Source organism: Lissotriton helveticus, chromosome 7 (genome assembly GCF_964261635.1).
Source record: "Lissotriton helveticus chromosome 7, aLisHel1.1, whole genome shotgun sequence".
Lineage (NCBI taxonomy): Eukaryota > Metazoa > Chordata > Amphibia > Caudata > Salamandridae > Lissotriton > Lissotriton helveticus.
In genome coordinates, this window is record NC_136068.1 from 1,512,298,734 (window position 1) to 1,512,325,763 (window position 27,030).

Here is a 27,030-nt window from a genome sequence, read left to right on the forward strand (position 1 = left end):
CGGATATATTAGGTATAAATGCAATGTGCCTTGAACACGGGCTAAGAGCTCTGAATGGTCGTACTAAGTCAGATAGAGTTCCAGCCATGACTTTCAATAATGGGAGAAACAAAAGCCGCATTGATTATGTCATCTGTAGCATGTCTATATGGTCATCTGTTGGTGATATGGTAGTAACAGAAAGGATAGAGAGCGACCATAACCCTTTATGTGTTTCTCACAAATGGTGGCTGTCTGAAGTCATTGTAACTATCCCCTGTGATGATCTTTTACCACCGTTGATTATACCAACAAATGACATGCGCAGGTTGAGGTGGTCTGGTGTCAGGACAGATCAGCAGGTCCTAGAAAAAATAGGAGCCGCGACTGACAAGGCTATCGAGGCCTTGGAGTGCGTGGCTGGGATCTCTTTGGGCCATGACGATACAACCAAAGCACATGTGACTCTCTTTAATGAAATTAAATGTTATTTTCTAAAACCCGTAAATAGAAAGAGGGTATGTGCTTATAGAGCTGCTAAGTGGTATAATCATGATTGCAAGGTGGCGCGAACCAACTTGGGAGCCGCAATTAAGAACAATAATTTGGGGGAGATTCGATTTGCTAGGAAGCACTATAAAAACTGTATTGCTAAGGCGAAAAGAGATTGGGACGAAGCCCATTGGAACAAGCTGAAATGTGCAAGTGATCGTAAACACTCTAGATTATTTTGGCACATTGTCAAATGGGGTCACGAAAGGACTGAAGAAGCAATTAATAACAATGTCCCACATGACGCTTGGGTCAAATTCTTCAGTGAACAGTATTCTACTGGGGATCAGTCTGTAAATAGTAATTGCCCTACCTATTTGTTTGCTGAAGACAACATCTTCGCACAGAGCGAAGTATTGTCTGCCCTTAAAACTGTACATAGTGGCCGAGCTCCTGGCATTGATGGGGTCCCAGCGGATGTTTTTTTAAATGATACTGGAAGGTGGAGTAAATACATTTATCTACTAATAAATAACATTGCCAAGGGTGCAGAAATCCCGGTATCATGGCGGGGTGCTGTAATCATCCCTGTATATAAAAAGGGTGATCGTGCCCAACCTTGTAATTACCGCCCAATCAGCTTAATTGATACTGTTCAAAAAATTGTGGGGCGAGTGATTATAAACAGTTTGCTTGATTGGGCGGAGGACCACAATATTCTATCTCCTTTCCAGGCTGGGTTCCGCAGGGCAACTAGCACTGTGGACCAGGTCTTTCGTTTTCAACTGATCCAGTGGAGGACCGTGGTGCTGGGTGGTGGCAGTCTCTATGCAGCATTTGTTGATCTGCGGGCTGCATTCGACCTGGTACCACGGGCAAAATTGTGGGAAGTGCTTGCAGCTCTGGGGGTTCCAGGGGCCTTGCTGACCTTGATCATGAGATTGCATAAAGGTACTTATGCCAAAATTCAATGGGGTGGGTACGGAAATGATACTGTCGAATTTCCTGTTGAGCGCGGGGTTCGACAAGGATGCTCAATGGCACCAACATTGTTTACCCTTTTTATTAATGGCATTGTCCCCCACATGCAATCACAGGTAGTGGATGCTCCCTCTCTCGCAGGTGTAAAAGTTCCTATTTTAATGTTTGCCGATGACACCTTAATTTTATCTAAATCCCCAAGCGGTCTGCAAAAGGCATTGGCAATATTTGATAAGTTTTGTGGCGATCACGGTCTGGAGGTGAATGCTTCCAAGACAAAACTCATGGTTTTTAATCCTCATAGAAATTTTAAATCCAAAATTACCATGAGTGGACGCAACCTAGAAGTTGTAAAATCCTTCACATATCTGGGGATCCTTATCTCCAATGATAATAGATGGAACCAACATCTAAATATTGCAGTATTAAGACATAAGCAACTAGCTGGTACCATCATAAAGGAGCATAGGAAATCGCTGACCAAACCGATTAAACCACCCTTGATTATATATGAGGCAAAAGCAATTGGGTCAGCATTGTATGGGGCTGAGTTGTGGGGGCAAGAAAACCTGCAGGAGCTCCAAACATCTGAGAACAACTTTCTAAGGAAACTTACAGGCACCCCACAGAGCAGCCCGCTTTTGCCTCTGAGATACGAACTTGGCAGGAGAGAAATCTCGGAAATGGGTAAACTACGACCGATCTTATATTGGCGTAGGCTTTGGACTACACCTGAGCTCTCCCACTACGCGGATGGGTTTGTTGATGTCATTAAAGCGGATCGTTTTAACAAAATTAGATGGTTTAAATCACTAAAATTAGCATTATGTGAACTAGGACTGAAGGAACTATCAGCCTGATTCATGTAGGCAATAGCGCTCGCAAAAGGGCCAGATTCTGAGAATCTGGCCCTTTGCGAGTGCGATTTTTGCATTTGGTATTCATGATCCCAAATGCAAAAATCGCTATTTAAGAATTCGCAAATATGCGAGGAATAGCATTTAAGGAATCTCTATTAGAGATTCCTCAAATGCTATTCATGACACATCAAGAAATTGCGATTTAGCACTTTTGTGGCCGCTATTTACCGAGAGGTCAGACCTCTCGGTAAATAGCAAAAACTCAGAGAAATGCTTTTAAAAGCATTTTTCTAAGTTGCATGTTGCACACACACATGTCCTTTGGACATGTGTGTGCGCAACACCTGTCCAAATGTGCTTTTTAGGGGTGCTACAGGGTGTCCTTTGGACACCCCTGGCACCCTTAAAATCGCTATCTTATTTGCGAGTAGCAAATTGCTACTCGCAAATAAGGGATACTCCCCATTCATTCCTATAGGCCTCTTGGCCCATAGGAATGAATGGGGAGTTTTTGCGAGTAGAAAATTGCTACTCGCAAATAAAGAACATGTAGGAATCGCTATTTAATTAGCAATTCCTACATGAATGCCGTTTTGCGTGTCCTCAATAGCGAGTCGCTATGATTCGCTATTAGGGCCACGCAAAACGGCCTGTACATGAATCAGGCTATAAGGTCTGATCCAGCTGGGTCATCATTCCCCTCTAAGTCAATCCTAAAAAATATATTTTGGGAACGGGTTGCAAATAAGAGTTTGCTCAGTATTAACAACGGGCCCATGACTACCACCATTCTTGAGGTTAAACTGTTCCCTATATATGAAATGTATTGGGATTACATATCGAAACCCATGGATAGGAAACTGTTTTTTCAACTAAGGGCTGGCTCTCTCCCTCTCCGCAATTTAACATCTAAGTGGAGAGAAGGAGGACCAGCTACTTGCCCAGTTTGTGGGGAAGGAAATGAAACCCTTGGTCATTTTTTGTTTTCTTGCCATTTATATTCCGCTCCAAGGCGAGTTTGGTTGGCACCTATGTGTAGGAACTTGGGTACTAAAAGTAGTATGGTAGCTTTGGTATTGTTAGATCTACTTCTTTGACCTGGATTATAATTGCGACTGCAAAGTACCTGGGGTGGGCGTGGGTAATTAGGCAGAGATTGCTAGTAGGGTAACTACTCTCTGCCTAGTTGATCAGAGACTGCTAGATTATCTATTCTCTGTATTGGCTCACTTTATGTGTGATTTCGGATTGTAATTGTATTGATTTTTAGCATTGATATTGTATCTGTTTTTAACCTGATTCTTAACAGTAATGAACTTTACACCTGTGATTATGCAAATTCTGCTGAATTATAATTGTTTTTACTGTGATATGTGCTTATGTCAAATATGACCTCTGTAATTTAATTGTTTTTTATTATGTGTTTGTATGTCTGCTTTTATGAGTAACACTCGAATAAAGCACTTTTGAAAATTGTAACTGCCCATTGCTCCGGCACACAAGGACTTGGCCAGGGATCTGTGAGTCAGATGGGACAATCAGCTATCCCTTCCCACACAGGTACAAGAGGCGGGTGCCGCTTATGTAGGTAAAATTTAAATCATCTACAGATCTATTAGATATCTGCACAATGTACACCAGAAAACGTTGGTTCACGCACTGATAACCTCCCATTTTGCCAACGCAAAATGCCCATCCGTGTGTCTCACATTAGGCTTGCTACATATACTTTAGATGCTCAAAAATGCAGCTGACCGCATGACATGTGGAGTCTCAGTTTGACAACATATCTACCCTTTTCTTTGACTAGTCCATTGGCTGACCATGGCTACACAACAAGATTTCTATGCGCTGACATGCGCCTTCAGGGCAGGACAAGGCCGTGGGCCGGTCTACCTAAGGAGGAGCCTCTGTCCCTATTGTCAATCACGATCTCTACCTTCCAATGACAAGCACTTGCTCATTGGTCCTTGGTTTGACAAACAAAGATCAGGAGGTGAAACCTTACAGGTAGGAACCAGCCAATGTTGGACTAAGCCACCTCTTCCGCTGTGTATAATTATGTCTGAATGTGAGTTTTGCCAAGCCCTTGAAATCTGGTCATTTTGCCTGCTTGATTACTTGCTCCTCCGTATGTTGCCTCCATTTTGGCACACTACAGCGCTGGAGCACCCCGTTGTGTTAAATGTGCGCCCAATAATTGCATATTATAATAATTGTAAATTTCTTAGCAGAATTGTGGGTGTAGGCTTGGAGATCTGTAGATGATAGTTACACTGAGGCTGGTCAGGGTGTTGTTGTGAAACCTGAAGTGCATATGTTTGACAATGCTGAGTGTGTCCTTGGTGTTGTATGTGACTCTGAGGGTGTACCTCATGAAGTATTGCTAATCATACTCCTGGATTGTTGGTGTTGGTCCCTACGGGGATCTAGTATCCGTCTGTGATGGCAATGTAGAAGTAGTGTGCTGATGTTGCATACAACCAGGTTACTGTAATGAAGGCGATGTGTGTTGCTGTTGTGTTGATGAGGTAACAGAGTCCAATGGGGTACTGGTGGAAGTAGCATGTGTGCAGTACGAGGCACATGACCTGGTTGTACGGATATGCATTGCTATGTGGTGCAGCGTGGTGTTGGCAGTATGAGTTGCACACACAGCCTGCAAAGCTATCATGTTTGAGCTTAAGGGTTGCCTGATACCAGGTTCATAATTGTCTGGTGTTCACTGTGTGGAGGGTGGCAGGAGTATGACTCTGTTGTGTTACCTGTGTCATGGAATGACCAGAGGGTCTTGCACTGTTCACGTTGCAGGCGGTGAGGGTCCTGCCTTTGGCATGGAGGTGGTGCAACAGTGGCACTGACAAGCTGCGGACTGCCTTAAGAATGGATGGAGGAGCATCTTGGAGGCGTGTGTGTTGCAGAATCAGGGCACTCGGTTTTGCGGTGTCGCTCGGGAGGCAGCAGCACGAATGAGTGAACACATAACAGCGCCAAGAAACCGTCAGGTGTTAGTTGCGCTTTACAAATACTTTTACATAACATAACATAACATAACATAACGGCAGAAGGGGTGAAACACCATGCTAAACAAGCACACAAAAACATGGATATATGCAAGGCATCATGTAACATGTGTATGGAAAGGAAGGTGTGTCTGGTTACTCATGGGTCACTGCACGACAAAGGGTAGACAATCACCAAATATGACGGGCACAGGATCTGGCACCAAAAGGCCAAGTGGGGCACAGGATATACAGCGTCAGCAGGTGTACCCTGGCCGTTGTGGTTATCAAGCTAAAACAATACATACCCAACCATGTACGTCATGCACAATATGGAACATTAGCCATTACAAACAGCATGCATGTTGCCACAGTACACATAACCACATATGCACAATCATCATAAAATGTGCCATAGATGACGCATGCAGACTGGCAAGAGTTCTGCGGTGACAGTAATGAGGCACAATGTACTGTTGGGAACACATTTACTACACAAATGGATCAAGTATGTTTTGAGGCCATGCTGCTTTAGCCAATGTACATGGCCAGTGGCATTGCTCTGAAGAAAATAACAGTCATGCAATGATGTTACCTGTAATGCTCGTGAAACAATATCCACACGACTTTCAGGGACTGTCGGTACCTTTGATCCTCAGAGTCGTACGATGATGAAAGGGGTCCATCTCCAGATAGCCCCTTGGTCTGAATATAAATGACAGACTCCAAAGGGTGATCAGGCGAGGAAAGGAGAGTATGGGAACAGCAGGGAGGGAGATCTGAAACAAAGGTAAACAAGCATAAGGATTCAACAATTCTTGTCAATGAATCACCAAATACCTCATTACCTACACTGTAACAGTTACACCTGTGAAGTTTAACCACAGCCACTGTATCCTATTTGTGATCACACATTTTGAAATTATACTAGATCTGAGGATTGAACACGGACACATAAAAGCTAGCAGAGTTTGTCACCTAACTAAAGGGTCTGTAATGCACACCAGGCTGCTTCAATGCAATTTGATCCATGCGGTCATCAACTAAGTCACAGTGTATGAATGAGGCTCCAAGTTACATTAAATTGAATGCATAGCAGTGCTACTCACACAAAGCCAACAAACCGTAGTTAGCCCTGGGAATCCGTGAGGGTCATGAAGGTAAATTACACATCACCCGCATGAACCGTAACAAACTCATCCAAGGAGGTATGGAAATATCTAAACACAAGGAAGGCCCGCAAGAGCTAGTCATTGTCTATTCAAACTGTGCCTTACAATGCCGAACATGACAAGCAGCTGGGACCAAACTAAACAGAGAGTAATGAGGAACAAATCCACTAAACCACCCCTACCGTGACCAGGATATGCAGCACCGCACAAGACAATCCTGGGATTAACGTCACCCGACTGGTGTCACTGAAGTGTTTACATTTGCCACATCACAACGTTGGGACGTCATCAGCGCAACATTCCTGGCATCATGGAAATAGAAAGTTAAGCTCAACTTACAGAGAAGGATTGCAAAGCAGTGTTCTCTACCGGCACTGATGTAGTGACATGACAGTGACATGACATACTGACACAAGGGGCAATGCATCCATACAAACAGACACACAGGACAGTTGACTGGACATGTGGGACATACACTGGCCCACACCTTCACAACATGGTTGTTTGTAAATCAAACTGTACTGGCTCACAAGATTAAGGGGATGAGCCTGATACATTCTGCTTCACACAGTGAGGCTGTATTTCCACACAGAGCCTGTGGTTGTGATATCCCACACAATGTCAACCGGTGTTTTCTGAAATGTGTCAGGGTAAAGGTTTACACACATTGATGCATTCACCAGAGTCAAAAATCCACAACAGATGACTGTCAAGAAGGGTGACTGACCTGTCATGGGAGTGGTGCTACATGCAATTTGATCCATGGTCATGAGACATGTATGTGTGGTTGTACAACATGCACAGAAACAGTTCCCACACATTCCCAAACCATACCTACCCAAAACAGCCTGTTTGTATTTCTTACCCGAACTGACATTTCCACATGTCCGTGCATGGAGCGCTTAATCGGCACACGTTGCAATCATCATGAGGAATAGCAGGAGGACGAAGATGATATGAACAGACAACAGGCAGAGCAACCTGGGAATGACAGGCACACAAGGGGGCAGGTCCAAAATATTTCCCTACAGACATGGTCATGTAAAAAACACTAACAACGTAGTAAACATCTACATTCCAAGATCACTCATTGCGCATATGTGTGTGGAATTATAATCATCACTTGTGTGACACATTACAACAAATATCAAAGTGACTTCGTATACAGTCAGCTTGACACACAGCATGCGACACATGCCACTCTATGCAACAAGTTTGCACACTAATTCCCAGTGACTCACCATTAAGAGAAGAAGTCTCTAACAGTGTACCATATTAATGTGTGCCAGCTGTTTCAATGAATGTGTCTATGATTTTTGTGTGCATTTCCTTGTGAGAGATGTTTCATGCAGGCACATATGTGCTATCTTCACAAGATGGCTAGTTTACACATTCAATACATGTTGAAGGTGTGAAGTATGGTGAGTCCCAAGATGACAACAATTTGTGACATTAGTTTTCACCAAAATGTACTTACAGGGCTCTGAGTGTGGTGTCACCTTGGGGAGTGAGGTGTGTTAGTTTGCCCTGAGGGGCAACACAAGTGTTTATTTCTTTCTTTGTGAACTTGAGGTGGCATCACTTCATTGTATATATTGGCTCTCCTGTAAACAAACAGAAGCTCCTCAGTGTGGCTCTCATTCAAGTTGTGGCCTGGTCTGTTCTTTGGATCCTTGTGTCCAAGTAGCATTGTGTCTATACCAACTGGGCAGTACGAGTCTCAAATATGTGCTGAGCTATCTGGCTGTTACTCATGATGCATGCCATGATTTGCAGTGTGGCCAACTGATGTTGTGCTCATGTGTCAGATGTGTACAGGTGACTGATGCATTTTTGTTTCTTCTCCTTGCCCACAGCATAATCAACCAACACAGGAGGAGACATGAGCACGGACCAGGAGGAGGGACCCAGCCGCAGTACCACCAGCGCTGAGGAGTCGGAGGGAGCCAATGGCACGGAGGGTGAGGGGAGTCAGGCAGCCAGACCTTTGGAAGGCGACACTTCTTACCATGCAGACGGCTCGGCTTCTGACTCCCAGGAGGAGGGGGAATACGTGGCGACACCATCTTCCATCACTGTGTCTGTCCCTGCCTCCTCCAGACCCATCTCCACCCTCCCAATTGCTAGAGTCCCTTCTGTCCGTGCTGCCCCAATGTCTCCTTCGTCCCCGGCACCGCAGCCCCTGCCCCTGTCTCCCCTGCTGCCCTCAGTGCCGAGTCTGTGGACCTACTCTGGCAGATTCATGTTGGTCAGACATCAATGCTGACTGTGCTCCATGGCCACACTACAATACTGACACAGTTGTTGTCATTCATGGAGGGCATGTCAGCTACGATGTCTGCCCAACGTCGGATTCTATCGTCCATGGACTCCTCACTGACGGCAGCAGTTGCCCTCCTGCAGCGGTTCGGACCCATCCACACCCCCCTTTCCCATACCTGTCCAGAGCACACCCAGACACACAAGATCACGCACACCATCAGACACAACCAGCACACCACCACGGAAGTGTAAGCGCAGATCTCCTAGCATGCAATCTCAGGGGGATGCAGGCACACCCACAGGGGCTGGGGTCAGACGGCAGGCACGCAGACACAGACAAAGTCCACAAGACTCAGAGCCCTCTACCTCCACTCCCATTGTGTCCCCGGGTCCAGGTGGTGGTCTGGCGGAACTGGCAGCAGTGTACAGTGCTGAATATCTTTCCAACTTTGGCGCTGAACAAGCCACTGAGGAGGATTCCTTCCCCCCTGCACCCACAACACCTACCCTTGCCTCTACTGTTCCTGTGGTGCCGGTCCCTGACCCAGATGATGCCCCCCACGGGTCACCAACCCTTTAACTCCATCATGTGCAGGCTAGTTTGGGGTCGAGAACCTCCCCAACGTCCCCCAACCAGACTTTTATGTGGATTGGCCATTGGCCTTGTTTGAGCCGGGAATCATTTTTCAAATCATTTTCCTTTGGAGCTGAATAAAGCATTTTATTTTTCATTCAGAACTATTGCATTTCAGGTACTTGCTTTAGGTGCTGTGTGCCTAGGAGTTGGGGTCATGGTAATGTTTTTGGATTGTGAAAGATGTCTATTTTATGATGGTGATGAGTTGGACCATGGTTTGTATGTTCCATCACAATGTTGCAGCAATTACTGTTTGTTTGTGTGTGTTCACTATGCATACAGACATTGTCCCAAAGAGTGTCCCATCCTCAGTGAGACATGAGATCTTCACTACAGACAGTTGCACAATTGTTGTGTTGACATGTGTGCAGATTTCCTATTTTGTTTGACGTTCCCTTCAGCAATTGCCATGCCTGCTCACAGATGACTACTGCTCATTAGTCTGTGCCATCCATGCTACTCAGTGTACCTGTGTTTTTAGTATGTAGTAATGCCTTCTTGGACACATTCACCCTTTTTCCCACTATGCAGATGTATATTCATAGCCCTACCCTTATGTTTGTATTTGTTATGCAGGGTATTTGTGCACATGACTCACAATTTTGAACTTTGTATGTTTCAACCCTATTCCTTCCATGGGAGAGTACATGTTGGTGGTCTGACCACCACCTAGACATTCATATCAGGTGAGGGATGTACATGACAGTGTGTGTGTTCCCTTTTGCTCTATTTGTTTGATGGCGTGTTACATGACTATACATATTGTGTCAGGATGGCAGGGTGTGTAGGTTTCCTGCTATCTCCATGGGTGGGTATGCATGTGGGATCTGACATCACACCCACATGTGGTGTGTCACGTAGTGTGTGACAGAAATCCTTCCTCCGTGTAGTTGACACTGCTGTGAGTGTTGTGTTGCTACAGCACTATCAGGACTCTCACAGGTTAGGGATGTAAACATACCCATGTAGTTGTGGTATGCTGATGATAATGTCCCCCCATAACTGAGCACTGCTGGGAGTCCTCTGCACCCACCCCTCCTATGTCTGGGCACTGCTGGGAGTCGTATCCACCCACCCCTCCTATGTCTGAGCACTGCTGGGAGTCCTCTGCACCCACCCCTCCTATGTCTGGGCACTGCTGGGAGTCATATCCACCCACCCCTCATTTGTCTGGGCACTGCTGGGAGTCATATCCACCCACCCCTCCTATGTCTGGGCACTGCTGGGAGTCATATCCACCCACCCCTCCTATGTCTGGCCTCTGCTGGGAGTCATATCCACCCACCCCTCCTATGTCTGGGCACTGCTGGGAGTCATATCCACCCACCCCTCCTATGTCTGGGCACTGCTGGGAGTCCTCTGAACCCACCCCTTCTATGTCTGGGCACTGCTGGGAGTCATATCCACCCACCCCTCCTATATCTGGGCACTGATGGTAGTCATCTGCACCCACCCCTTCTATGTCAGGGCACTGCTGGGAGTCCTCTGCACCCACCCCTCTTATGTCTGGGCATTTCTGGGAGTCATATCCACCCACCCCTCCTATGTCTAGGCACTAATGGGAGTCCTATCCACCTACCCCTCCTATGTCTGGAGACTGCTGGGAGTCCTCTGTACCCACCCCTCCTATGTCTGGGCACTGCTGGGAGTCCTCTGAACCCACCCCTTCTATGTCTGGGCACTGCTGGGAGTCATATCCACCCACCCCTCCTATGTCTGGACACTGATGGTAGTCATCTGCACCCACCCCTTCTATGTCAGGGCACTGCTGGGAGTCCTCTGCACCCACCCCTCTTATGTCTGGGCATTTCTGGGAGTCATATCCACCCACCCTTCCTATGTCTGGGCACTGCTGGGAGTCCTATCCACCTACGCATGCTATGTCTGGGGACTGCTGGGAGTCCTCTGTACCCACCCCTCCTATGTCAGGGCACTGCTGGGAGTCATGTGCACCCACCCCTCCTATGTCTGGGCACTGCTGGTAGTCATATCCACCCACCCCTTCTATGTCTGGGCACTGCTGGGAGTCATGTGCACCCACCCCTCCTATGTCTGGGCACTGCTGACAGTCATCTCCACCCATCCCTCCTATGTCTGGGCACTGCTGAGAGTCCTGTGCACCCACCCCTCCTATGTCTGGGCACTGCTGGGAGTCCTCTGCCCCCACCCGTCTTATATCTGGGCACTGCTGGGAGTCTGTGCACCCACCCCTCCTATGTCTGGGCACTGCTGGGAGTCATATCCACCTACCCCTCATATGTCTGGGCAATGCTGGGAGTCATATCCACCCACCCCTCCTATGTCTGTGCACTACTGGCTGGAAGTCCTCTGCACCCAGCCCCTCCTATGTCTGGGCAATGCTGGGAGTCATATACACCCACCCCTCCTATGTCTGGGCACTGCTAGGAGTCCTGTGCACCCACCCCTCCTCTGTCTGGGCACTGCTGGGAGTCATATACACCCACCCCTCATATGTCTGGGCACTGCTGGGAGTCATATCCAGGAGTGGAGTGGTGTGGCTCACTGGTTAGAGGCGGCAGACCCGGAAGCAGGAGTCGGCCCGGGACCAGGGTTCAATTCCTGACGCGGCAGGGTCTTGGACCAGGGTCAGCGGACTCGATAATTCTCGACTCGGTGCCTACTCTAACCAGAGGTCCCACTCGGCAACTCTGGGCATTAGCTTGCCTAATTTCCACAACGGCCCCATCAACGCTGGGGATGCCTGGATCCACCTTGGGGACTCCCAGTAGGGACCATCCCACAGGGAAAGCCAGGACGGGTTCCCCAGCAGTATACCACGCCAGGATACTCCGGTAGTAATTGAGCGCGTTACAAAACAGCATATAACATAACATAACTTATCCACCCACCCCTCCTATGTATGGGCACTGCTGGGAGTCCTCTGCACCCACCCCTCCTATGTCTGGGCACTGCTGGGAGTCCTCTGCACCCTCCCCTCCTATGTCTGGGCACTGCTGGGAGTCCTGTGTACCCACCCCTCCTATGTCTGGGCACTGCTGGGAGTCATATCCACCCACCACTCTTATGTCTGGGCACTATTGGGAGTCCTCTGCCCCCACCCCTCGTATGTCTGGGCACTGCTGGGAGTCTATCCACCCACCCCTCCTATGTCTGGGCACTGCTGGGAGTCATATCCACCCACCCCTCCTATGTCTGGGCACTGCTGGGAGTCATATCCACCCACCCCTCTTATGTCTGGGCACTGCTGGGAGTCATATCCACCCACCCCTCAGATGTCACGCACCGTACCCCAACATTAATGTTGTGTGTGCGGCTCGTCGCACTATTGCAATGGTGCCATACGCGAGCGTGTGACGCACCGTACCCCAACATTAATGTCGTGTGTGCGACTCGTAGCACTATTGCAATGGTGCCATACGCGAGTGTGTGACGCACCGTACCCCAACATTAAAGCCGTGTGTGTGGCTCGTATCACTATTGCAATGGTGGTATATGCGAGTGTGTAAGACGCACCGTACAGGTACACTTCCGTTGTTGCGGTACGTTGTTCTCACCCTATGCGATGTCATCGGTCTCTGTGCACCAGGTCGTAGGCGTACAGGACTGGGATGACACGGCCGATGGGGTTCATGGCGTGTCTGTCACGTACTGGGGTGCGGATCGGGCCGAACTCTGCTTTTACAGAGGTTTTCTGCTCCCGTAGCAATAGGGTTGTACGGAGTGTCGTCGACACGGATCGTACCTGCCGGGCCGGAAACTGCTGCCTGTTTACGTACTGACGGCGTGTACTGCGTGACCCGGATATGAATCATATGTATTTTTTGATTGTATGGTGTTTGGTACGATTCGTACGTAGATATGCTTTGGGTTAGGATAGTACAGCATCGTACGAACGGGGACGTTGTAAGTGTACGAATCGTACGGGAAAAACGCTCCGTACGGCAAATTGAGGGGGATTTTACCGAATCAGAATCGGCCCTCGTATGTCACAACACTGTATGCTACAGCACTCTAACACAACAATGTACAGCTCTCCACTCTGCAGCACTCCACCCTATGCCACTCCACTCTACGACACTCTACTCCAAACTACAACACTCTACTCCACTATTTGCAACTCTGCACTCTATACCATAGAGTGGAGTAGAGAAATATAAACTGGAGCAGAGTGTCATAGAGTAGAGTGGAGTGGCATAGATCAGAATGCTGTGGAGTATAATGTCATACAGTGTTGTTTCTTAGAGTGTTGTGGTGTACAGTGAAGTGACACAGTGTTGTGGCGTGGAATATCTTGGCTTATAGTGGTGAGGCATAGCATGGAGTGGCGTTGAGTGGAGTGGCATAGAGTGGAGTTGTGTTCAGTAGAGTGACATCTGGTAGAGTTGAGTGGCATCTCATACACGAGTTGCATGGAGTGTTGTAGCATAGAATGAAGTTTCGTAGAGTAGAGTGGAGTGGCAAGTCATAGAGTGGAGTGGCATTTCATACAGTGGAGTTGAGTTTTGTGTTGTACAGTGTCATGGAGTGGAGTAGAGTGGAGAAGTAGAGAGTCGGGTAGAGAGCTGTGGAGTGGAGTTCCATAGAGTGGAGTGGTATGTTGTAAAGTAGAGTATTGTGACATAGAGCAACATGTCATACAGTGGAGGGGATTGGATTGGCATAGAGTGTAGTGGTATGTCATGCAGTGGCGTGTTGTAGAGCAGAGTCGGATGTCATAGAGTGGAGTGATGTGAAGTGCCATAGAGTGAAGTGGCGTGGAGTGTCATAGAATGGAGCGACACGTCATACAGTGGCCTGTCATAATGTGCCATGTCATACAATGAGGGGTGTTGAGTGTCATACAGTGGAGTGGCGTAGAGTGAAGTGGCGTATCATACAGTAGAGGGACTTGTTATAGAGTGCACTGGCATGTCATAGAGTGGAGAGGAGTAGCATGTTATAGAATGTCATATAGTGGAGTAAAGTGGCATAGAGTGCTGTAGAGTGGAGTGGCATAAAGTGAAGTGGCATCCCGAACAGTACAGAAGAGTGGTGTGTCATACATTGTCTTAGAGTAGAAGGTCATTAGTGGAGTGGCGTACAGTGGAGTGGCATGCCGTACAGTGGAGTTGCGTGTCATAATGTGGAGTGGCATGGAGTGCCATGTAATAGCGTGGAGTGTTGTAGAGTTGAACGGCATGTCAGTGTGGAGTGGCATCTTGTAGAGTGGACTGGTATCTCAAAGAGCGAAATGGAGTACCGTGTCCTTGAGTGTCATAGAGTGAAGAACATGGAGTACAGTGAAGGAGCAGAAGAACAGTTGTGGTTCGTGACATTTCGAAGCGGTGTGGTGTAAAAGTTGTAGATGAGTTTTAAGTAGTGAGCCAGCAAAAGGAGGGAGCTCGACTGACATAAGGATGGGTTCGGGGATTGTCCACCTGAGAAACTTTTGAAGGCAAATTTGACACTTTAAAGCTAATTTTAATCCAAACATTTGTGATAAGCAAGGTTTATAATCCAATTCTAAATGTGTTGTCTTGAAATATTTAAAACATTAAAGATTGCCCCATATTGTGCTGCATTAAATATGTTTAACAGCTCCTACCTGCCTCAACAAGTCTATTTGGGTGAGCTCAGTTTGTTGAAGATGTTTATGATGCTGCAGTATCGAGTACTCTGGTGCCGAGCACCTATCAGTGCATCATAAAGGTATTCACACAACAAGTACGTTCAATACCTAGCCTCTCCGTAGAGCACCTATAAAATGGTAAAGTGCCAATTGTGAGATTGCACATGAAGGAGTTTATACAGCTGTCAATATATGCACAGCAAGACAGGAAAAGGGAATGTCGAGCTCACAGATGAGTGGAGTGAGCATGTACTGTATGCCTGGAAATAGTAACTTGGAGGAGATGAAAGGAAGTATACACAAAAAGGAGAGAATGAAAACTGTTGAAGAGGAAACCAACTACTTGAGAGGTATGCAGATGCAAGATTTCAGAAATATGTGGGGAGTCAAATGGGTGTATGCTTCCAACAGAGAAAGACTGCGAAGGAAAATGGTGTGGAAAAGAGAATGAGGGTGATTGAGACACTCTGAAGACTATTACCACTTATACAGAGATTAGTAATATTTAATTCAAAGTGTCTCACTCCTTTTAGAGAACCCCTCCACCCAGCTTTCATTCCACTAAAAGTCAGTTTACTTTTCACCTAGTTTTTGCTTAACATGAATTGATTTGATTAGGAATTTGGTCATTTTTTTGTTTTCTTAGTGAAGGTGCCAGGAAGCCGCTGTGTGCTCCACATAAGACTAAATAAATGTAATAAAACAATTAGGTTTATTAAAATTGGTAATAAATCATATCACAAAATGGGAATAAAAACCCTGCCGGTTAACCTAAACAAGAGAAATTAAGTATGCCACCGCAGACACAAATACTGCTACAGACATGAAAAAACAATTAAAGGAAACTTGAGCAATCAGAAGAATGAGGGGGTCCTGCACACAGACAATATACACCCATGAGCACACAAGCATGGAGGTGCACAAACATATTCTTGCACACACAAATACATACAATGCACATACTGACACAAAGGCACACATTAACATTCACAAATGTAGACGCACCAACTTACTTATAATCTTGATTTGCGAGAAATCCTGTCTGCACACTCAGGACAGGATAAAACAGTTCATATTTAACGCTCCTGTCCCGCTTAGCACCCATGTCTTCCATACCTTGGGGCCTGTTGAAGGTCAGGCCATGGTAACTGCAGGACACCACTTTTTTCTCCTTCATGCCTTATGCCATCATTGGTGATGCACCTGAAAAGAATAGATAATTACTTCCAACGCAAGGGAGTGAATATGGTCAATCATTGCATGGCTTCACCAGAAATCTATACATTGATTGACCATGGTCTGCAAACCCCCACCCCTGTACTAAATCGTGTGTACTGACTACACCTGACTTCTAAGCCAATCTGGACACTTCTTTCTAGCTGTTTATCTTAGTAAGCAGCATGAGAGCAGTGATAGTATTTGCTTAGGCAGTCAAACCTACTGCTCATTAGGATCCTCAGGGGTTATGTCTGTGTTTCTCCCCTGCTTCCTAATATTGAAGGGTAGGAGAGTGGTAAAGTGTGCATGTCGGGCAGGGTACAGCAACTCACCAGTCCAACCTGACATTCGCACCAATCTTTAGTAGTGCTTACCCGTAGTCACTCTTTCAACAATGAAGCCTCACTCCGCCCTCCTTCTGAAACATAAAAGCACCCGGTACGTGACTCAAATAAAAGAGTATCGCATCCAGTAAAAATAAAAATACATAACTAAAAGAGAGGAAAAGGACACTATAAAATGAGTATGTGTTGCCTACCAATGGGTCAGGGATCAATGCCCATCTGCCCCAGCGGAGCAGCCACTCCTGGAGTAGACTGTTATAGAGTGTAGTGGTGTATGGTAGAGTTGAGTAGACCAGCAAATAATAGAGTGATTTGTCATACAGTGGAATAGAGAGATGTGGAATGACATAGAGTCGAGTGAAGTGTCATAGAAAGGAGACGAGTGGAATGTTCTAGAGATGAGTGGCTTGCGAAAGAGTGGAGTGATGTGTAGAAGAGTGGAGTGGCATGTTGTAGAGTGGAGTTCTGTGTCATAGAGTGGAGCACAGTGGTGTACAGTGAAGTGTCACAGATTGTAATAGAGTGTTGTAGAGTGTAGTGGTGTAAAGTAGAGTGGCGCGGCATGGTGTAAAATGGTGTAGTGTTTTGTACAATGGAGTGGCATGAAGTGGCGTGTTATAGATTGGAGTAGAGTGTTGTACAGTGTAGTGGAGTGCTATGTATTAGAGTGGATGGGAGCGATGTGTCATACAGTGTCGTAGAGTGGAGTACAATAGCATACAGCGAAGGGGCATAGACTGGAATAGAGTATTGTAGAGTGGAGTAGCATACAGTTGCGTGTGATGTAATAGAGTCTGATTCACAAAGAATTCTCTTTACAGAGATTCAGCCTCAAGTGCGGAAAGTACCCCACAGCATTGTGCCCCATGGCAAATACAGTAACACACTGGCCAGACAAAGGAGGCATGGATTGGTAACACAGGCCTATGGCACAAGGCACACTGCCTGGCTTCAAAATGGCCCCTAAACGCCCACCCACATGGCCAGGCCCTGGACCAGGACTCAAAATGGCCCCCACCCACATGGCCAGGCCCTGGACCAGGCCCCAACAACACCCCAAAAATCGAAATACACACAAAAATCACCTCAATTCAATGCCATCCATGCCCTAAATGATGTTTAAATTCAAGAGACCCCACAGAAAGATGCACCACTGAGTACCCCTGGGATTAATGGATGAAAGCAAGGCAGACTGGGTGCAGGCCTATGGTACAAAGCACAGTGCCTGGCTTCAAAATGGCCCCTAGAAAAAGTTTATAAATTGTAGTTGCAGCAACTGCAATGCCCCAAACAAATAACACCAACTTACTTGTAAAATCTCAAATCCAAAAGTGATCCAAAAAAAAGTCCTCAAATTCAAATATCTAGCAGAAGCCACAAAGCGTAATCCTTCCAGCTCCAGATCCAAATGAAAAGTGACCAGGACATGGACAAAGCACTGGGACCAGCCTGCTGGACAGGAACAGGAAGTTGGAGACTGTGGGGCACGTCCTCCTTCCCACCCCCCCAAAAATGGACTCCTTGCACAAAAAAATGCAGCCAAATGTCAATCTGAGAAGTTATTCTGATCCAAATCATCATTTTCAGGAGGTTTATGCTGCCAGCGATAAATGTATTGTGCAGAATTGCAATTTGTGCAATTTCGGGAAAGCGAGCTGTTCAAATCTCCCGCTGGATGTCTGCTGCGCGTCGCATCTACGTCTTCGCAATTGTTTTCTCTCGCGGTGCGTGATCGCGGGCCCTTATGACGTATTCGTGTTCAACAAGTATTGTAGTGCAAGATGGGGTGACGCTATGACGTAGACGCGGTTGAAAAGTCTCGCGCGATCACACAGCAAGATCGAAAATGGCGCAATGCATGCAAACCAGGGGGGGAAAATAACTCGGCGAACTCAGAATCACGGTAAGTCAACGCCGCACGCGCAAGATTGAATTTTTGAAGCGCGACCAAGCAAATAAAATCCACCAACTCGCGAATTGTGAATTCTTTTACAATTTCACGCTATTCGCTGACCGCAAAGTTGTCAAAAATTCACAAATTCAGCGAGCGGAGTGGATTTTCAGCCCATGCTAAGTGTTAATTAAACGCCAAGGCACGTAGCCTGAACGAAGCTTTTGTAACATCCAGCCTAATAGCATTATAGAACGTAATTGCGACTGACCATGTTGCAACATGACCAAGTCCTGTTCCATTATGTCTCTGGCAGAGGATACTAAACTGTCCAAAGATAATATCCTGGATGAAAGAGTCGTTAACCAATTGTCAACTACAGAGAGAGATTGCTCCATATTAATTCAATCAATTTCTCGTATTCGTTCTGCAGTCTCTGCTTGCGTAATCTTCCATGCCTCATTATACATGGCATAGATACCGGCGTATATAAAACGTTTATGACACGGTTTATTAGGTCCTTGTAAGAAGTCCCTCAGGTCAGCGCCATCTTCATGTGAAGATAAGTGTTGTTTTAGTTCCTTCGGTGTAGACTTTGTGTAGCCATTCAAGGCACAGTTTCCCTACACTGTATGATGTTAATATCCCTGAACATATCTTGGATCTGGCCTAGTGACTATGAACCCTTGTATCTTTTTCAGGAATCTATCTTGACAGGTGTTTGTGTCTGTGGGCCAGATTAACCATTTTTTCCAATCAGGATCTGTTCTGTTGTAAAGCAAAATAGTATGTATGTCGACCACCCCCTCTGTAGTGTTATTACTAGGTGTAGGTGTAGGTATGGACGGTTTGTTTAAGTGTTTTAATCTTGGCTAACCCAAGACAATATGTCTGTTGAACAGTGTCATTCAAATACATTATTTGCTCTGGGATGATGCAGGCTCTAAATAAAGCTTCCAAATCCTGCACCCCCCAGTCTTTTGTGCGCCAGACAGTTTTTATCTCAATGATGTCTTTCCAAAAGTTAAAACCTAATGCAGACAGCTGAGCATAAAAGGCCACATGATAAATTTGCTTTGTATTTTTCAACATACTTTTCGTTCCTGTCCTATTAACATTTTTTTTAATAAAATGACTCTGGATTTTAAACATTAAAAACTGAAAAGTATGGAAATTTGCTTTAAAATGATTTTGAGCTACCCTTTGGTGGCATAGGACAATGTTCGCATTTGTTATAAGATAAGGCATTTCTAGGATTTGCAGACTTATGCAAGAAATTATGACCATATGGGGAAATTTGCAAATTTGCGTTCCGCGAATTCACGCAAAATCGAATTCGCAAAATCCGCGAATTCGTGCGAATTTGCGGATTTTTGTTTTTTTGCGTGTTCGCTGGTTTTTTGCGTGTTCACGGGGTTTTTTGCATGGCGAAGTTACTTATGCGGTCATGTATGGGCTCACCACTGCCACCCTCTGGTTCATCACTGCCACCCTCTGGTTCACCACTGCCACCCTCTGGTTCACCCCTGCCACCCTCTGGTTCACACCTGCCACCCTCTCGTTCACCACTACCGCCCTCTGGTTCAGCACTGCCACCCTCTGGTTCACCCAAGCCACCCTCTGGTCCAGCACTGTCACCCTCTGGTTCACCACTGCCACCCTCTGGTTCACGAATGCCACCCTCTGGTTCATCACAGCACCTGTGGTTCACCACTGCCACCCTCTGGATAACCACTGTCACCCTCTGGTTCACCACTGCCACCCTCTGGTTCAGCACTGCCACTCTCTGGTTCACCCCTGCCACCCTCTGGTTCAGCACTGTCACCCTCTGGTTCACCACTGCCACCCTATGGTTCACGACTGCCACCTTCTGGTTCAGCACAGCACCTCTGGTTCACCACTGCCACCCTCTGGTTAACCACTGTCACCTCTGGTTCAGCACTGCCACCCTCTGGTTCACCACTGCCACCCTCTGGTTTACCCCTGCCACCCTCTGGTTCACCACTGCCACCCTCTGGTTCATCACAGCACCTCTGGTTCACCACTGCCACCCTCTGGTTAACCACTGTCGCCCTCTGGTTCAGAACTGCCACCCTCTGGTTCCCCACTGCCACCCTCTGGTTCACCCCTGCCACCCTCTGGTTCACCACTGCCACCCTCTGGTTCATCACAGCACCCCCTGGTTCACCCCTGCCACCCTCTGGTACAGCACTGTCACCCTTTGGTTCACAACTGCCACCCTCTGGTTCATGACTGCCACCCTCTGGTTCATCACAGCACCTCTGGTTCACCACTGCCACCCTCTGGTTAACCACTGTCACCCTCTGGTTCAGCACTGCCACCCTCGGGTTCACCACTGCCACTCTCTGGTTCACCACTGCCACCCTCTGGTTCACCCATGCCACCCTCTGGTTCACCACTGCCACCCTCTGGTTCACCCCTCCACCATCTGGTTCATCACTGCCACCCTCTGGTTCACCCCTGCCACCCTCTGGTTCTGCACTGTCACCCTCTGGTTCACCCCTGCCACCCTCTGGTTCATCACCGTCACCCTCTGGTTCATCACTGCCACCCTCTGGTTCACTACTGCCACCCTCTACCGAGACCTTTTGTGACGCAGCCGCAGCACAAAAGATACGCCATGGTGCTGGGTATTAACAACGTGACGCATCTGAGAGATGCCTAACGTGGTAAAGCCCTGCGCCATCATGGGGGCGTTCCGGTGCAGGGGAGGGCATTCCTGCACAGGAACGCCTACTAAAAGTGGCTGAGTGAAATCTACAAGATTTCACTCAGTCACTTTTAGGCCAATGCTGCGTCAAAACCCTGCGCCTGCTTCAAGCAAGCGCAAGGCTTCATGCAGCATTGGGGAGATAGGGCCCCCCAGAGCATTGCTGGAGCTGCGTCACAAGCGCGACGCAGCTCCAGCAATGCGCTGCTTTTACGGCACAGATGTGTGATGCATCTGTGCCATTTTTGTCACATGGTGCGCCGCATTGTAAATGTGGCGCACCATGGGTGGCGGAGCTGCGGCGCACAATAACTGGCGCATCCCTGGGGATGCGCCAGTTATTGTAAATCTGCCCCTATACATTTAGCCAACGAGGGAGCACTTACTGATTAGACAGTAGAAAGTACTCCAGTTGAGTAGAGGTATTGCACAAAAAGGTGGCATCTTCGTGGACAAACACGCAGGGCGGGATTCATTCTGCCCCCTGTTAGACTCGTTTTTTGTGCCCTTCTGCCCTCTGTTAGACTCGTTTTCCCTTGTTTTTCTGCCCTTCTGCCCTCTGTTAGACTCGTTTTTCCCTTGTTTTTCTGCAGTTCTGCCCCCTGTTTGACTCGTTTTTTGTGCCCTTCTGCCCTCTGTTAGACTCATTTTTCCCTTGTTTTTCTGTCCTTCTGCCCTCTGTTAGACTCGTTTTTTGTGCCCTTCTGCCCTCTGTTATTCCCTTGTTTTTGTGCCCTTCTGCCCTCTGTTAGACTCGTTTTTGTGCCTTTCTGCCCCGTTAGACTCATTTTTTGTGCCCTTCTGCCCTCTGTTAGACTGGTTTTCCCTTGTTTTTCTGCCCTTCTGCCCTTTGTTAGACTGCTTTTTGTGCCTTTCTGTCCTCTGCATCACCACATCATCACTCAGCGCTACCCCAGCATCACTCAGCACCACCACATTATCACTCAGCACCACCACATTATCAATCAGCACCACCACAGCACCACTCAGCGCCACAACAGCATCACTCAGCGCCACCACAGCATCACTCAGCGCCACCAAATTATCACTCAGCACCACCACAGCACCACTCAGCACCACCATAGCATCACTCAGCACCACCACAGCATCACTCAGCACCACCACAGCACCAATCAGCACCACCACAGCACCACTCAGCGCCACCACAGCATCGACCAGCACCACCACATTATCACTCAGCACCACCACAGCACCACTCTGCACCACCACAGCATCACTCAGCACCACCACAGCATCACTCAGCACCCCCACAGCACCACTCAGCACCACCCCAGCACCACTCAGCACCACCACAGCACCACTCAGCGCCACCCCAGCATCAATCTGTGCAACCATTCAACAACAACTGGTTAAAATATGTTCTCTCAATGTTTCAAATTTTATTATAAATGTCACAAAAAGATGTTAATATTTCACTTCTGTTCTTGTATTTTCGTAAAATACACTGAACATAATCTTCACAAAAGTTATTTACAAAAGTTTAAGCTATTGCCATTATAAATTAAAATCACTTTTATTTAAGTATTAATTATTTAAAAAAATTAAAAGCCATTGTAATTTGTAATATCAATACAGCTATGTCACGTAAATACAAAACATGTTGCATTACAAATGCTATAGGTGTCACATTTGCGAAAGTTATAATTATTGGCATTGTAAATGACAAAGCTATTAATTTAGCTATTTTCAAAACCAACACATAAATAAAAAAAATTGTCATTTACAAGACCAATAGCTCAAAGTTTCCGAATGCGAGACCTATTGCATTGCAAATGCTTGTTTTTATATCTGTCAGTGCTTCCTGTTGAGGTTTAATTTTCGTGACAAGCACCTCATTGCCTACTTGTAACTATTCTCTGACACTGCTTCAAGGGTCAGAGCAGGGTCAGAGAATAGTTGCAAGTAGGCAACGAGGTGCCAGGAAGCACTTACAGGCTTACAGCAGCAGGTGCCCAATTTGAAGTTAATTTCTTTGTAACCCTTTTGTAAAAGGTTACAAAAAATTAGCTTCAACTTTTGCACCTGCTGCTGTAACCCTGTAAGGGCTTAGCTGAAAATTCGTTCCCGGTGATTTGCGGATTTTACCGCGATATCGCGAGATTCGCGGATCGTGAAATCGCGGAAAATCCGCAAATTCCGCGAGCGGAACGAATTTTCAGCCCATTCTTAATCATAACAATACATTTGTTCATAATCTGACGAACCTTCTAAGTATTCATGATTCGTAAACTTTGCAGACATTTCTAAGTCTGACATCATATTATTAACAGTCTCGAAGTCCCAATCATCAGAAAAGGTACTAGATGAAACAAAGTCATTCAAGGAAATCTTGAACTGGTATGGAATCTTCAACAGCTCCGCCAGACCAAGAACATCATATTCACTTCTGTCCCAAGCTATACCACCAGGTATAGGAACGGCTGTGATTTTCACTGATGACAAGTCTCTTTAGTCACGATGAGATGATTTTTGTGGCTTGAGGAGTCAGTTGATGTTCTTACTTGCTGTGTCCTTTTTTACATATCTCCCATTTTTCAGCATTCCCAAAGTAAATACAAGAGTCAACCAAAGTAGAAGAAAAAGTACACCCAACACAATCCAACGTTCAATCCATGGTGAAACCAGATAAGTTTTTTCTAGGTGATGAAAAAGTTCTGTTGCTTGCTCTTTAAAAGTTTTTTCAGCTGGCGTTGTTTCAGGTTCGCTGGGATCCTCGGAAAACTTATCAAAGTTGATGAAATAGCCAGACGCCATTCTGTCAATTGTAGGGATTGCTTCAGGATTCGATGTTATTGCTGGAACCACTTGATCACATGTTACATTTGTAGAGTCAGTTGCTATTTCATTGTAGACAGGCGTTTCTTGACAAACTGTTATTTTGGTCTCAAGAGGTACAAGTTCCATGGCTTTGTTGCATAGTCCTTCATTTCGCCCTGCAGAGTCTTCAAAGGTGATTAGTCTCTCAGTTTGAACCTCTTGGATAGTAGCCAGATTAGGGCGTCTGCTACATCTTTGGAGTCCACTTGGCCTACTGCTTATGATCGGCCACATGATGTGGTTTTACCGGTGAACAGCCATTAGTGCGCGGCTGTTTGTACACATGCTATTACTTCCCAAGTGTTACTACGCAGGCGATGTAACAACGCATTGCCTTTAGTACGCGTTCTGTTACATCGCATGCATAGTAATGCCGCATGCGTAGGGGGCGTGCGCCGCTCTTGGAGCTCATCACGGTGGCCATTTGCTCCAGTGAGGGGTCTGCTGCTGCTTTTCCGTGTCCGGGTGCCACTCTCTGCACCTGCCCACGACGGAGGAAGCCGGAAGGGGGAGAACATTTGAACCACGCGTGGTAAGAGGTAAGTGGGGCTTGTGTTAGAGTAGTGTAGAGTTGTGAGTTGTGTACTTGTGTTAGTGCAGTGTAGAGTTATGGGTTGTGTACTTGTGTTAGTGTAGTGTAGAGTAGTGTCGGGGTTGTGAGGGTAGTGTTTTAGGGTTTAGGGTAGTGTTGTAGTGTTAGTGTAGTGTATTTTACTGAATTAGTGTTTAGTGTAGTGTCATGGGGGTTGTGATGGGTAGTGAATGAGTGTAGGGAGCGGAGTAGGGGAATGTGTGTGTTAGTGCAGGGGTAGTGATTTAGGGTTTTGGGTAAAGTAGTGGCGTTTCAGTATTGTGGGGTAGTGTAGTGTTTTAGTAGTGTGTTAGTGTTTTAGATGTGTTGGGTAGTGTATTTTATAATGTGAGTGTAGGGAGTGGAGTAGGGGAATGTGTATGTTAGTGCAGGGGGTAGTGATTTAGGGTTTAGGGTAGTGTAGTGGTATTTCAGTAGTGTAGGGTAGTGTAGTGTTTTAGTAGTGTTTTAGATGTGTAGGGTGGTGTATTTTATATAGTGTGTTTTAAACATTTTTTTAAAATATGACATTTTATTTTGCATACCATTTTTATTACACAGCAAGTTTTTACTTACATACATTAACACTTTCAATGTAATGGTATGTGAAGTAAAAACTTGCATAGCAATGGTTATTGCTAAGTAATAACCACGTAGCAATAGCAGGCAAAGTAATGGGTTGCGAAATAACATCTCACATTCGTGGATGGCTAGGACAGGTACTGGTTGTCTGTAAGAAGGCCCAAATTCCTTCTTGTCCGCGATCATTTCTCTGACTAGATCCCCAATCTTTGGAATCCAGAAAGGTCTTGCTGGGACGGATGGTTTTTCGTCAGTGGTTGTTGACTTCAGGAGTATGTTACTTTGTCTGGATCTTATTTCATTTAAGTCCTGCAAAACAGCCAAACGATCTTTGATATCAAAGGCTTTTTGTTCTACCACTGAAGTGTGACAATCAAGGTCTGGCACAATCATTCTATTCCAAAAAGTATTTCATATGGAGTGATACCCCCTAGAGAACTTATTGGCAGATTGTTAAGACTACGTTGGACACTTATTAGATGCTTGACCCACCCGTCACCCGAGCCTAATGCCCTAGCTGTTATATATTGCTTTATGTCCCGGTTTTTCTTTACCCTACTGAATTTGCCTCAGGATGGAATTTACTAGAGTACTGCAATGCAACACCCAGATGGCCTCCTTGTAAGCTTTGGAGCTAAACTCAGGACCCCGTTCAGAATGTAGAGTGCAGACTGCGTATGTGCTGATAAAGACTTGCAAATCTTTTATAACAGTTTGAGCATCAGCCGAGCGCTGAGGCCACATCCAAATGAATCTTGAGCACGAATCCACTGCGACCATGATATATGTATAGTTATCATCCTGTAGTGTAGTTCCTATATTCCCAATAGGCTCTGCGCATTGAAATAATATAAACAGCAGTGTAGACGTAGGACTGAGGTCGACTAGGTCGGTAAACAGAGATAATATCGATTCCAAAATATCGACTGGACATAATATCGAGTTAAAAATATAGACTAGACAAAATATCGACCAGACATAATATAGACTACAAAAATATCGAGTTATATCGATATTAATAGCCAAAATATCGAATCAAAAATATAGACTAGACATAATATCGACTAGATAGAATATAGACAAAAAAAATCGAAAATAAGGTACGTTTTTAATAATTTGTAATAATTGTGTAATATAAATCTGTAGCGGGTTGTGGGTTTATAGGGGAATAGGGTGGGAAGTAATTTAAATATAATAAATTAATTATGTAAATTAATAATAATTCTTAATTAATTATTAATTGGTAATTCATTAAAATATAATTGGTAATTAATAATAATTGATTAATTGATAAATAATTAATTTTTAGTAAATTATTTTCTGTAGCGGGTTGCGGGTTTATAGGGGAATAGGGTGGGAAGTAATTTAAATAAAATTAATTAATTATGTAAATTAATAAGAATTGTTAATTAATTATTAATTGGTAATTAATTAAAATATAATTGGTAATTAATAATAATTGATTAATTGATAAATAATTAATTTTTAGTAAATTATTTTCTGTAGCGGGTTGCGGGTTTATAGGGGAATAGGGTGGGAAGTAATTTAAATAAAATTAATTAATTATGTATATTAATAAGAATTGTTAATTAATTATTAATTGGTAATTAATTAAAATATAATTGGTAATTAATAATTGATTAATTGATAAATAATTAATTTTTAGTAAATTATTTTCTGTAGCGGGTTGTGGGTTTATAGGGGAATAGGGTGGGAAGTAATTTAATTATAATTAATTAATTATGTAAATTATTAATAATTTTTTAATAATAATTAATTGGTAATTAATTAAAATATAATTGGTAATTAATAATAATTGATTAATTGATAAATAATTAATTTTTAGTAAATGATTTTCTGTAGTGGGTTGTGGGTTTCTA